Source organism: Acomys minous (genome assembly GCF_964271855.1).
Source record: "Acomys minous genome assembly, chromosome: 15".
NCBI lineage: Eukaryota > Metazoa > Chordata > Mammalia > Rodentia > Muridae > Acomys > Acomys minous.
In genome coordinates this window covers 82,175,300-82,186,595 of record NC_140497.1, presented here as the reverse complement: position 1 = coordinate 82,186,595, position 11,296 = coordinate 82,175,300, and positions in this window count along the sequence as shown.

Sequence of the window (11,296 nt, the reverse complement as noted above, 5' to 3'; positions counted from 1 at the left end):
CCCAGCACTCGGAGGCAGAGGCAGGTGGATCACTGTGAGTTTGAGGCCAGCCTGGTCTACAAAGTAAGTCCAAAATGGCCAAGGCTACACAGAGAAACCCTGTCTCAAAAAATAAATAAATAAATAAATAAATAAATAAATAAAATTCTTCTAAGAAACAACTTTATGTTATTAGCTTTTAAAGAATTCTTCCTGATATTATCTTCCTCTTCCTTAGTACACTTTTCTTTTTTCATATTGTCTCCTACTTAGTCTCATCATATAAAAGCAAACATGTTATATCTGTTGTCCTGAGCCCAGCTCATTTCACCTAACACGATGACCTCCAGTTCCATTCATTTTTCTGCAAACAGCATTCTTTGTGGATGAATAATATGTCACTGTACATAAATACATATATTTTGGCCATTTATTCATTTACTGATGGGCTCCTAGGCTGAGCACTTGATGCTACAATAAACATGGTGCAGGAATCTTGGTTATGTGGTGACATTTATTCTCTTTGTGTATATCTAGGAGAGTATAATATAACTTATATATAATACAATGATTTAATTTTTAGTTTGGGGTTGGATATTAAATGCCCCCTCCAAAAAGTTCATGTATTGAAGGCGTGGTCCACAGGGGTTTGTGCTGTTTGGAAGTCATGGAAATTTAGCAGGTAGGTTGTTGGGTAGAGGTAAGGACCTGGGAGGTGTGCTCTTGAAGCAAGTATTAGAACTCTAGCCCCTTCCTCAGCACCCAACCATGCGCTTTTAGGTCTGCCTTCCAACCACTGTGAGCTTAGCAGCTTGACTCTGGGGCTTCCCACCGTGATCTCCTCCTTTACCACAGGGACCAGCTGACTATATCTTGATACCACGAGCCAAAATCAACTCCTCCTCTTTATAAACTCTTTATCCTGGGTATTTTGTTAAAGCAACAGATTACTGACTAAAATACATTCTATCTACAGATATGTTAATCTGAAAATATGGATCACATTTATCTTGAGATATATAGCTCAGGTTCACTTTACACTTACATTCCTTATGCCTTAGCCTCCCAGGAGGGAGTATTACACGTGTGTACCATGCCTGGCTTCTTTCTCTTTTAGCAGGTTTATTTTAAGGACTTGATCCATGTGGTTATTTGACGGACAAGCCCAAACATCCGTAGAGCCTCTGGCTCCAAGCAGAAGCTCAGACTACTGGTTGATTCACTATGTCTCCCTGGCTGTATGTATAGACCAGGCTGGCTTCAGAATCGGGAGTTCCTCTTTCCTCTACCTCTCCTGTGCTGGGTGGGATTAAAGGCTTGGACCACTCTGCCTGACTCATTTGGAATTAATCTTACATGACTAAGAATCAGAGAGAGGTGGTAAGTCTTACCCAGTAGAGAGGCTGGGCAGGGCCTTGTTTTTGTTGTTGTTGTTGTTGTTGTTGTTGTTGTTGTTGTTGTTCCTGAATAATTGTATGCTTCGTTCCTTAGGGACGATCTGGTCCAGCTGCCCTTCCTGACCATGTGCATCACGAATAGTCTACAGCTGCATCCCCCTGGGCCCCCTCCCCCACGAGCCATAATAATTTTCTGCCGCTGCACCCAGGGCGTTGTGCTGCCAGATGGCCCAGTCATGCCTAAAGGTGCCCTCGGTATCAGTGGGAGGAGTGGCCACCTCAGTAGGAAGCAACATTGACTTGTCCTGACTGTCTGCTTACTCAACAGGGACCCTCTGTGTCACTACCATTGAGGGGCTCACCTCATCCACCAGTCACTATGATCTCCCGCTGTTGCGTCCAGGATATTCTCTTTCCTGGTGACTGGGTCATCCCCAATGTGCCCTACTGAGTCGGTCGGAGAAGGGTACTGAGTAGAAAGATGCTCACTAGTGGCAGGACAGACCTTGGACTAACTGCAACACCTGCCCAATGGGAAACGGCTGTTACAAGCATCTTCGGTGGTCATCATAACCCTTCAGTCTGGCCAGCTCCTGAGGTGTAGCCCCTCATCACTGGGACTTGGGAAACCCTCCCACCCCCCCTGCCCCCCCTCCGCAAGGTCAAGACTAGTGAGGAGGCGTGGCCATGACTCCTGTCCCCACATTCGTCTTTTCCGGCCTGGGGACTGGAAAGGGAAGCTAAGACACCCGATCCATCTGTCTAGTCTTGACTCTTTTCCAGGTCCGTGGACACATTCTCTTTGACACAGAAAGCCCCGAGAAGGGATCGCCTCTGGCTTTTAATGCCTTCTCAGCAGGGCACGGGTGAAGCCAGAGGGCTTGGGGTGTCTGGATGTTATCTGGGGCTGCTGGTGAGGACAGGCTCCCTTCCCGCCCTCTATTTAGGTTACGTGTAAAAGTTAAGAGAGTCGGGACTGGAAGATTAAGGGTGGACAGATCAGATTTCTTCCCTCCCCTGGTAAGCATTGTGGGCTGAAGTCTGGGCTAGGTGTTCAAATGTCAAAACGGAGCCCCAGGAAAACCTGCGGTGGGGAACCTCAGAGGTCAGACTTTCTCCAAGAGCGAGAGGAAGTTGGCGCTAGCGCTAAAAGATGCTGCGCTTTAGCATCCTTCCTAACCGCACGGAGCGGTGCAAGTAGCTGGAGCTGATGCTGCGCGCGCGGAGGACCGGCTGTGTCTGAAGTTGGAACCAGGCGGTGAGCTCTGGCGAACAGAGACCCCCAACCTCTCCTGGGACCTCCTCACCCACCTAGCTCTACGGGATCCCAGAATCAACAAAATTGTTGCCTACACGCGAACCTCACCAAGTACGAGCGACCTGAACGAGAAGAGGACGGATGGTGTCCTTTGAGCCTTCCTGCCACCTAGGTGACCACAGGGCTTCCTCCCTGAGCTCAGGCATAGACTGTTCTGTAAGAGCCACAGTAGATGTCTAAGCAAAAGAGAGAACAGGTGTGAGGTTCTGTCGCTGTTAGGGTTCTACTTCAGTCTGCCTACCTGTGATGTCATTGCCTACCTGCCATGGGGGCGTGGCCCTGCCCAGGGCTATATAAAAGGACAAACCCTCCTCGTGGCTCCCTTTTACCTCCATACCTCCTCTCTCTCTCTCTCTCTCTCTCTCTCTCTCTCTCTCTCTCTCTCTCTCTCTCTCTCTCTCTCTCTCTCTCCCCTCCCCCTTTCCTTCTCTCCTCATGCTCACTTAATAAACCTCATATAATATCTGTTGCCTGGCATCTTATCGTCTTGTTTTCTTATTTTTTAAATCATTACAGTCACCAAAGCAAACACTGCATTTTTTTTTCTCTCAGTGTTGAAACAAGGTCTTGCTTCTGCTGCTCCTAGTGGCCGGGAAGGGAAAGTATGGACCACACTGACCTCAAATTTGCAGCAAACCTCTGCTGAGACCTCTGACCTCACCACTCAAGTGCTCCAATTAGAAGTGTGGGCCATTGTATCTGATCTGTCACATCTAAAGGAATATTTATAGAAATAAAGGACAAATTTTCAGGGCAGAAGTCTCGGAGCCCCTGACAATGATGATAAATGACGTTGGAGGCTTGTGATGTCCAAGGACAGTAAAACAGCTTAAATTTAAAATGACATCACAGGGCCTGGAGAGATGGCTCAGCGGTTAAGAGCACTGACTGTTTTTCCAGAGGTCATGGGTTCAATTCCCAGCAACCACATGGTGGCTCACAACCATCTATGATGTGATCTGATGCATACTGGATACTTAGTAAATAAATCTTAAAAAAGATAAAATGACATCACACTTGCAGGCTCCCTGTGCAGTGCTGTTCTTTCAGGTCCCCACTTATTTCTCTTGGGGCTGGGGAGGTGGCTCAGTTTGGGGGGGGGATCATAAGGCCTCGCTGGCCAGTCAGTCTTGCAAATTCAGAAAGCTCCAGTTTCAGCTGGGCTGTGGTATCATATATTTAATCAGGTACTTTGGGGACCAGCCTGGTCTACAGAGCAAACTCTAGGACAGGGCTACCCAGGGAAATTCTGTCTCAAAAAGCCAAAAAAAAAAAAAAAAGGGGGGGGGGAGGAGTGGGGGAGGGAAGGTAAAAGAAAGAAAGTTCCAGGTTCGGTGAGAGATTCTGTCTGAGGAAATAAATACACAGTGATAGATGAAGAAATCCAATGTGGATCTCTGGCCTCCTCATGGGCAAACCTGTGCACACAGGTGCATGAAGAATTGTCCCCTATTGAATCACTTCTGGGGTTTGATTTTTCTCCCTCCCATTAGGAAGTAATTAAAATTGTTTCCACTGGGTACACATGGTGGCACATATCTCTAACCGTAGTATTTGGAGAACTGAGACTGGGAAATATGACTTAGAGACCAGCCTGGGCTACGTGGAAAGTCTGGGAATTATCTGAGTTACATAGAGAGATCCTGTCTCAAAAACCTACAAAGAAAACAAAATCCAGAGTTTATGTTTTCCTAACTTCAGAACAAAAATGTGCTTTGTGTTCTCTGTGGTTCTAGTGTTCTGTTCTTACTGATACAGAGTCTTTATAAGTCCTTTGACCCCTGGCCTTGTACACTTTAGGCAAGTCCTCCATCACCCCGATGCACCCCCTCTAATGGACTGTAACTGGTTTTTGAGTGGGTTCTATGGTGTTTGTATAGGGGTGTGTGTGTGTGTGTGTGTGTGTGTGTGTACGTGTGTATGCGCACATGGGGGCAGGCAGAGGACAGCCTTATGCAAAGATGCTCAGGAATGCTGTCTACAAGGTCTCTTACTGGCCTAGAGCTTAGAGAGCTCCAAGGATCCACCTGTCTCTGCCTCCCCAAGGCTGGTATTACACACGCCCACCCTCCTGCTCAGTTCTGGGGATAGAGCTTGGGGCTCCATGAATATAAGGCAAGCAAAGACTTCATTAACTTTATTTTCCCCAGCCCCTTAAGTGAGATTTTTAAGTGAAAATTGTGGAAGGAGTGCAGGTTTTGTCCCAGGTGAAAGCAGGCTTGGTGGGCTTTGCCCCTTGGAAACACCACTGAGACTGACCTTGAGATAGAGTGGGTGGAGCCATCCTGGGCCTGGAATTCAGGAAGCGATGGGGGGTGAGGGGGGTGGGGACTCCAGCATCGATCTGGGAGGGGAGGGATCTTGACCGACCGGTGGCTGAGGAGAGAGGAGGAAGCTGCAGTTTTTGGGAGCAGGATCGCACGTGGATCAGAAAGGACCATCTTACAGGCCTGACCAGTTTGCAGACCAGAGACACCTGGGAATCCGTCCCATGGAACAGATATCAGAAGATTTACTCTTGTTTCCCTTTAATCCTCTTTCCCTCTTGTATAAGGTAGTTGGGTTGTATAATAAAGTCTAATTGTTAAGAAACAGAGCCAACAGAAAATGATTTACTTGTGGATGTGTTGAGGTGGTATCTACCTTTGCTTGTATTGTTTTCAGACCACAGTTTCCCACATCAGAACCTGAGAGGAGCATTACACATCACCCAGAGGTCTTGAAGTAGGAGCAAAATAGAGCAGCAGATGAGCTTTGGGTTTTAGTCCCTCTGAATGGTGTAAGTGCAGCTCTTGAATGGGGGTTGAGGGTACACAGTTGATATTTTGGTAGACTTTCAGTGAATCCTGTTTGAGCACACTGTCATGATCTCTATAGTTTTAGGTGACATGAACCCTTTGACCATATTTTTATTTTTGAATAGTTTTGTCTCTCTATGGCCTTTGTATGTGTGTTTATTCACACAGTGAGCCCTGCTGGGATGTTTGATTGAATTTTTTTTTTTTTAAATCAAAAGTCCAACTGGTATATTGGGCCAGAAGGCTGAAGAAGATGCTCCAACGTTATAGAGAGTTTTGAGTGACTATTCAGGTAGCAAACTGTCTCTGTCATCTTTTCATTTGGAAAGCTACTAACTTGCACTCCCGGAATACTCAGGTAATCAAGTTTACTCCTTCTCAAGTTTCTGAGGGAGTTGAAGACCAAGTAGCTTAGTTTTACATGGAAGCTTAATTGTTTAGGGGTTAAGATGTTTTTAGGTCTAGGTAGATGTTTTAAGTTGATAATGACAAGATGTGATGGAGATTGACTTACATTCAGAAATTTAGATGCACCAAGATAGGAAAGATGTCTTCTTCAAGGCTGTCAAATACAAATAGCCAAAACACTAAGAGTGTAACATTTATATAATTCCTGATTGTGTCACGGTTCTTCTTGCCATAGGTAATCTATTGTATATATGTGTAGTAATATAAATGTATATGTACAAAAATAAAATAATTTTTAAAAAGGCTAACTTGTGGTATATGAAGATATTGATCAGTGGTTAAGCCCTCTTGCAAAATTTGGGCATGATAGTGCATGCCTCTAACCCCAGGACTTGAAAGGCTAACACAGGTAGATGTCAAGGAGTTCAAGGCCAGCCTGGTCTATAGAGCAAATTTCAAGCCAATCGGAGGTACATAGTGTGACTCTGTCTCAAAAACAAACAAAAACTTTCAGAGGTCCAAAGTTTGATTCCCAATATCCATACTGGGTGGTTTACAACCTGATCTTAGGACCCAGTGCCCTCTTCCAGTCTGCATAGGGGCCTGCAAACATGCGCATTTACCCACACATAAAGACAAAAGCATAATAAGTATATTTATAAAGGTCAACTGAAAAACTATCATCTTAACTATCATTGAGCCATTCTATCCCTGAATATTGTCTGTTTCTGTATTTGGATATTCCTAGACTTTTTTCATCAGTGTCTGGAAGTTTTCATCACAGATGTACTGCACATATTTTGTTAGACTTATGCCTGAGAACACTTCTCTGATGTAAACGACTTCAAGAATGATTCTTAGAAACATTTGCTACTTGTCTATTGTTAGACATAGAGTTGAAATTTTTTTATATTTAAAAATATATAATAAATATTTTAGAGTTATAGGTGCCAAGCTTTTGGCTCATTCTGATTCGTATTTCCTTCTCTTACTCTTCTCATTTATTTTCATTCGTTTAATTATTTTGTTTTGCCTGCATGTATGTAAGCGACCATGTGCAGAGATAGTGTCCATGAAGATCAGAAGACGATGTCAGGTACCACGGAAGTGAAGCTGCCGCTGGCTGTCAGCTACCATGTAGGTTCTGGGACTTGCATCCAGGTCCTCTACAAGAACAGGAAGTACTCTGAACCCTGAGCCACCACTCCAGTACCATCGTCTTCTTTTCACATCTTCTAATTACATTTGTGTATCTCACTAGACATTTACTTATGCCAGATTGCATGTGGAGGCCAAACGACAGCTTTTGGTGCTTGCTTCTCTCCCAGTGATGAAACTCAGGTCGTCAGGCTCCAGTTCCATCCATTTTTTTTTCAAACAACATGAAATCATTCTTCTTCATGACCCAATTATACGGCATTGCACACATATGCTCCATCTTTATCCAGTCGGTCATCCATTAACACACTCCTAGGTTGATTGCGTCACTTGGCTATTGTAAGCATTACTGCAATAAAGAGGGTATGCAAATATCTCTACGGTAAGCTGACCGCATATTCCTTTGGGGAATATGCACAGGAGATCATAACTGAATCACATATTGATTTGATTTTTAATTTTTTTTTTAGATAGGGTCTCAAGTATTCCTAGCTGACCTCAAACTCACTATGTAGCTAAGGGTGACCTTGAACTAACCTTCTATTCTTTAATATTATGGCTTTATTACAATATGTCTGTCTGTCTGTCTGTCTGTCTGTCCAAGAGCATTCCAGGGGACACAAGTGGAGGTCTGAGGACAACTTGTAGGAGTTTTCTCCTTCAACAGTATGAGTCCTGGGGATCAGATGTGATGATATGTACTTTTACCAGCTGAGACATATGGCTGGCACTTAACCTTGAACTTATCCTCCTATGTCCATCTCCTAAATTCTGGGATTGCAGTCATGCACCACTGTTTCAGGATTTTTTGTTTGTTTGTTTGTTTTTGTTTTTCGAGACAGGGTCTCTCTGTGTTAGCCTTGGCTGTCCTGGACTCGCTTTGTAGACCAGGCTGGCCTCGAACTCACAGCGATCCGCCTGCCTCTGCCTCCCGAGTGCTGGGATTAAAGGCGTGCGCCACCACACCTGGCTGTTTCAGGATTTTTACTGCTGTCAAAACACCATGCTCAGGGGCTGGAGTTCAATTCCCAGCATCCACATCATGGCTTATAATGATCTATAATGAGACCTGGTGCCCTCTTCTGGTGTACAGATGTACATGCAGGGCAGAGCATTGTATATGTAATAAATAAATGCATCAAAAACAAAACAAAACAAAACAAAACAAAACCCACCATGCTCAGTAGCAACATGGGGAGCAAAGGCTTTCCTTCGGTGTATAGCTCTCAGAGAAGTCAGGGCAGGAACTGAAGAGAAGCCGTGGAAGAATGCTGCCTCAATGTGGGGCTGGTGGGCAGCACTCCGGAGGAACTGGCACAGAACTGCCGCCAAGGAGTGCATTCAGACCCTGTAAATCTCAAGAGAATCGCTGAGAACGAAAGGTGTGGCAACAAAGCCCTCTCCTGTTTCTGTGCCTGCCTCGTGAGCAGGTGACACAACCCCCAGGTGGGTACAGGTGGTCAGTCACATGAGCTTGTCACCTGCTATCTTTTTCCATGTAAATAGAGCATTGGCAGCATCCTAAGTCCCAGCCAATGAGACACATTCATCCTCAACATCCTTCTCCATTCCCAAGGTTTATAAGTCCCTGTTTCACATGAAGTAAAGTGGTGACCGCCATCCACTTCACCAAAGGGGATGAGGGGGGAACAATGCAGTAGCCATATAGTGTCCTTAGCATGCTGCCAGCTTCTTAAATCTGCTGGTAGGTTTGTGATTGGTGGGGGAATGCCAACTCCTTGAGATAATTGCAGTTACTTCAGGAACATTGACCATCACCAACAACACTTCGTAGCTTTATCAAGAGAAACAATTCATCACATAGAAAAAAAAAACAACAACAACAACCCTCAAGTTAGGAGGATATACACGCTCTTAAAATCACATGGCCTAAAACTCACCAAAAACCAAATCACCTCTTTTTGGGAGGAGGTGCTTCAGATAGCATCTTGCATAGCCCTGAGTGATGTTTACAACACTGACTCACAGACCCAAGTCTCTTCTCTAACCCAAAATAAAAATAGCCAGGGGGGGGCGGGGCTTTTCCCATTTTTCTCCCCATCATAGCTGAAGTCCACCAATGCTTAGGGCCGATTAAAATAGGTCCCGCTGAAAATGTTGCTTCCCTTCAGCCAGGTGAGCACCATCTACTTCACCAAAGACCATCTGAGACTGGCTGTTTACTCTGGGAGGTAGCACTGGGGAGTTCTGGGCCTCCCTGCTCCATGGTTGTGAGCGCTGTCTGTTCTTCCAGAGGTCCTGAGTTTAATTCCCAGCAACCACATGGTGGCTCACAACCATCTATAATGTGATCTAATGTACACTGTATACATAAATAAATAAATATTTTTAAAAAGTGCAGGAACACTTACTGCGGAGAAAACCTTCTTTTCCTGCACCCCTAGCTGAACCAAGGGTCTTGTGACACGGACCCTGTCCAGCGCTCACTTGGGTCACCATTTTTCATCGTTTTTCTGCCCAGAGACCAACAATACTAGGACCTTCTGGTGGAGAAGCTCACACATCAGGTGCGGCAGCATGGATCTCCAGTTCGAGCAGAAAAAAGGATGCACACCCCCTGGCCCAAAGCCTAAGCCTCTACGTTGCAGGGGAAGCAGTCTTATCTCTTTTTCTTCCTTTGTTTCCCATTTGTGTCTTCTCAAGAGACTGGATATGGTTTGCAGTTGGGCCATTCCCCAGTATTGCCCTAAGGTCCCCTGACCCCTCTTTCTAGACCCTGACAGCCCAACCTGGCTGTAGGCAATGACCTTTTAACCTCCTAGAAAAACAAAACAAAACAAAAACATAGTGGCCACCAGAGTGTCATTAGGATGGCTGCCAGCCTCTTGAATCTGCCAGCAGGCTTGTGGTTGGTGAAGCATGCCAATCCCCTGAGACAATTGCAATTGTAACCACACCTTACCGGCTTGCTTTTCTTGTTTTGGTTTCTTGTATACTCCAGGACCCACCTGCCCAGGAAAACACCGTGCACAGTGGGCTGGGCCCTTCCGCTTCAGTCATTGGTCAAGAAAATGGCCTACGGCCTTGCCTAGAGGCAATCTGATCGAGGCATTTTCTCAGGTCAGCCGTTTCTTACCAGGTGAGTCTAGCTTGTGTCAAGGAGACAGAAAAAATAAAAATAAAAGAAACAGCAACCAGGTTAACCACCATGCCTGGCTTCATGTGCGGCTGGAGATTAAACTCAAGACCTTGTACAAGTAACCTACCAACTAAACTGCATTATGAGCTCTGATTTGTAATTTTTTTTAAAAGTCAGGACTTCTTTTTTTTTTTAATTATTTATTTATTATTATGCATACAGTGCTGAAAAGGGCATCAGATCACACCATAGATGGTTGTAAACCACCATGTGGTTGCTGGGAATTGAACTCAGGACCTCTGGAAGAACAATCAGTGCTCTTAACTGCTGAGCCATCTCTCCAGCCCCCTGATTTGTAATTTTTGATTTGGCTTCTGAATGTGTCCTGCTCTACTTACTTTTGGCCACTGTAACAAAACATTGCTCAAAGCCAACGTGCAGGGAGGAAAGGATTTTTTTTTTTTTTTTTGGGAGTCATATGTCCCAATCACAGTCTATCATTAAAGAAGGTCAGGACAGAAACTCAAGCAGGAACAGAACCGGGAATCATGGTGGGGGGAAAAACCTGCTTACTAGATTGCTCTTCAGCTTCATGGTCAGCTACGTTTCCTGTACTTCACAAGACAACCATGTCACAATGCGCTGGGCCCTTCCCACCTCAATCAAGAATTAAGAACGTGACACCCAGACATTGCTTACTGTGATGGAGGCATCTCCTCAGTTCACGGTCTGTCCTACCAGATGACTCTGTTTGGGTCAGATTGGCAAACACTAGCCAGTGCATTCCCTGAAAGGTTCCTGTGTTGCAGGCAGGCTGGTCCTGAGCTGACGATGCTATGCGGGTATGGGAACTGTAAGAGATTGAGGCCCAATGAGCAGAAATTGGGTTCAGGGGTATGCCCTTGAGGGGATGATTGAAGCCTCGGCTCTTGCTCTCTTTTCTCTCAGGCACCAGGAGACGTTTACTATGTCATTGGGTTCTCTGCTATTATGCTCGGCTTCACCACCAAAGACCCAAACCAATAAAAGCAGCTCTCACTATGGCATAAATTTCTGAAAGCATGGTGTCAAAATAAATGATTTTTATCTCTATAAATTGTTTTGGTATGCAGAAATCGACTTGCTAAAGGAGCCTTTT